General features: G+C 49.5%; 7 non-coding genes across 7 annotated transcripts; all 7 read left to right on the top strand.

The window, feature by feature from the left end:
- The first annotated feature begins 40 nt into the window (after positions 1–40).
- Positions 41–122, top strand: TRNAS-AGA (transfer RNA serine (anticodon AGA)). The gene has a single exon. It is a non-coding gene; the product is annotated as a tRNA-Ser (tRNA).
- A 152-nt stretch (positions 123–274) lies between these two features.
- TRNAP-AGG (transfer RNA proline (anticodon AGG)) lies at positions 275–356 on the top strand. Its single transcript has one exon. It is a non-coding gene; the product is annotated as a tRNA-Pro (tRNA).
- Positions 357–507: 151 nt separating this feature from the next.
- On the top strand, positions 508–589 carry TRNAS-AGA (transfer RNA serine (anticodon AGA)). The gene has a single exon. It is a non-coding gene; the product is annotated as a tRNA-Ser (tRNA).
- Positions 590–739: 150 nt separating this feature from the next.
- On the top strand, positions 740–821 carry TRNAS-AGA (transfer RNA serine (anticodon AGA)). Its single transcript has one exon. It is a non-coding gene; the product is annotated as a tRNA-Ser (tRNA).
- A 152-nt stretch (positions 822–973) lies between these two features.
- TRNAS-CGA (transfer RNA serine (anticodon CGA)) lies at positions 974–1055 on the top strand. Its single transcript has one exon. It is a non-coding gene; the product is annotated as a tRNA-Ser (tRNA).
- A 151-nt stretch (positions 1056–1206) lies between these two features.
- Positions 1207–1288, top strand: TRNAS-AGA (transfer RNA serine (anticodon AGA)). Its single transcript has one exon. It is a non-coding gene; the product is annotated as a tRNA-Ser (tRNA).
- Positions 1289–1439: 151 nt separating this feature from the next.
- Positions 1440–1521, top strand: TRNAS-AGA (transfer RNA serine (anticodon AGA)). Its single transcript has one exon. It is a non-coding gene; the product is annotated as a tRNA-Ser (tRNA).
- Positions 1522–2047: the final 526 nt, after the last annotated feature.

Genomic DNA, 2047 nt, shown 5'->3' with positions numbered 1-2047 from the left:
AATGCGTGACCCAACCCCTTCCGCACGGAACATTGTCCCGGCAGTCGGGGCCGAGTGGTTAAGGCGATGGACTAGAAATTCATTGGTGTCTCCCCGCACAGGTTCGAATCCTGTCGACTGCGAATCTTTTTTTTTTCGAGGTGCTGTTATTTTTTGCATAACGAATTCGCACGCTGTCCCAGCATCCGTCACACACGAACAATTGTGCTTACTTAATTGTAAAAGTCTTCAGGTAATGCATGACCCAACCCCTTCCGCACGGAACGTTATCCCGGCAGTCGTGGCCGAGTGGTTAAGGCGATGGACTAGGAATCCATTGGGGTTTCCCCGCACAGGTTCGAATCCTGTCGACTGCGAATCTTTTTTTTTCGAGGTGCTGTTAATTTTTGCATAACGAATTCACACGCTGTCCCAGCATCCGTCACGCACGAACAATTGTGCTTACTTAATTGCGAAAGTCTTCACGTAATGCGTGACCCAACCCCTTCCGCACGGAACGTTGTCCCGGCAGTCGTGGCCGAGTGGTTAAGGCGATAAACTAGAAATCCATTGGGGTCTCCCCGCCCAGGTTCGAATCCTGTCGACTGCGAATCTATTTTTTCGAGGTGCTGTTAATTTTTGCAAAACGAATTCGCACGCTGTCCCAGCATCCGTCACGCACAAACAATTGTGCTTACTTAATTGCGAAAATCTTCAGGTAATGCGTGACCCAACCCCTTCCGCACGGAACGTTGTCCCGGCAGTCGTGGCCGAGTGGTTAAGGCGATGGACTAGAAATCCATTGGGGTCTCCCCGCACAGGTTCGAATCCTGTCGACTGCGAATCCTTTTTTTTCCGAGGTGCTGTTAATTTTTGCATAACGCATTCGCACGCTGTCCCAGCATTCTTCACGCACGAACAATTGTGCTTACTTAATTGCGAAGGTCTTCAGGTAAAGCGTGACCCAACCCCTTCCGCACGGAACGTTGTCCCGGCAGTCGTGGCCGAGTGGTTAAGGCGATGGACTCGAAATCCATTGGGGTTTCACCGCACAGGTTCGAATCCTGTCGGCTGCATAAACTTTTTTTTCGAGGTGCTGTTAATTTTTGCATAACGAATTCGCACGCTGTCCCAGCATCCGTCATGTACAAACAATTGTGCTTACTCAATTGCGAAAGTTTTCAGGTAATGCGTGACGCAACCCTTTCCGCACGGAACGTTGTCCCGGCAGTCGTGGCCGAGTGGTTAAGGCGATGGACTAGAAATCCATCGGGGTCTACCCGCACAGGTTCGAATTCTGTCGACTGCGAATCTTTTTTTTTCGAGGTGCTGTTAACTTTTGCATAACGAATTCGCACACTGTCCCAGCATCCGTCACGCACGAACAATTGTGCTTACTTAATTGCGAAAGTCTTCAGGTAATGCGTGACCCAACCCTTTCCGCACGGAACGTTGTCCCGGCAGTCGTGGCCGAGTGGTTAAGGCGATGGACTAGAAATCCATTGGGGTCTCGCCGCACAGGTTCGAATCCTGTCGACTGCGAATCCTTTTTTTTCGAGCTGCTGTTAATTTTTTACATAACGAATTCTCTAATTCTCGGCATCGGTATTGCGGAATGCCGCGAGCCAGAGAAAAATGAATACCCATGTTGTATGAACTGAACAGATGCCTTAGCCAGGCGGGCTCATCGACGTATCGACCGGTGTTCGTATATTTTCGTCAATGGCACCTCGTCATACTTGAAAGGTTTAGTTTTGCAACGTTTACCCATGTTACGTCCCGTCGCTGTTAGTACTCGCCGGACAGTGCAAGTACTCGTTGGCACTGAAGGCCCGTGTGCTCAGATTTGGGTGCGCGTTAAAGAACCCCAGGTGCTCAAAATTTCCGGAGCCCTCCACTACGACGTCTCTCATAATCATATGGTGGTTTTGGGACGTTAAACCCCACAAATCAATCAGTCATCATGCCTTACACCCTTTCTTTGGGGTGGGGGGGGGGATTCTGTCGCATTCTTTATTAGGAACTATGTTGGCTGTAGATCCACTGTAGATTTCTTTCAGTATGTTTA

Source organism: Rhipicephalus microplus, chromosome 9, assembly GCF_043290135.1.
Source record: "Rhipicephalus microplus isolate Deutch F79 chromosome 9, USDA_Rmic, whole genome shotgun sequence".
Classification (NCBI taxonomy): domain Eukaryota; kingdom Metazoa; phylum Arthropoda; class Arachnida; order Ixodida; family Ixodidae; genus Rhipicephalus; species Rhipicephalus microplus.
This window is presented reverse-complemented; position numbering and strand designations above follow the sequence as displayed.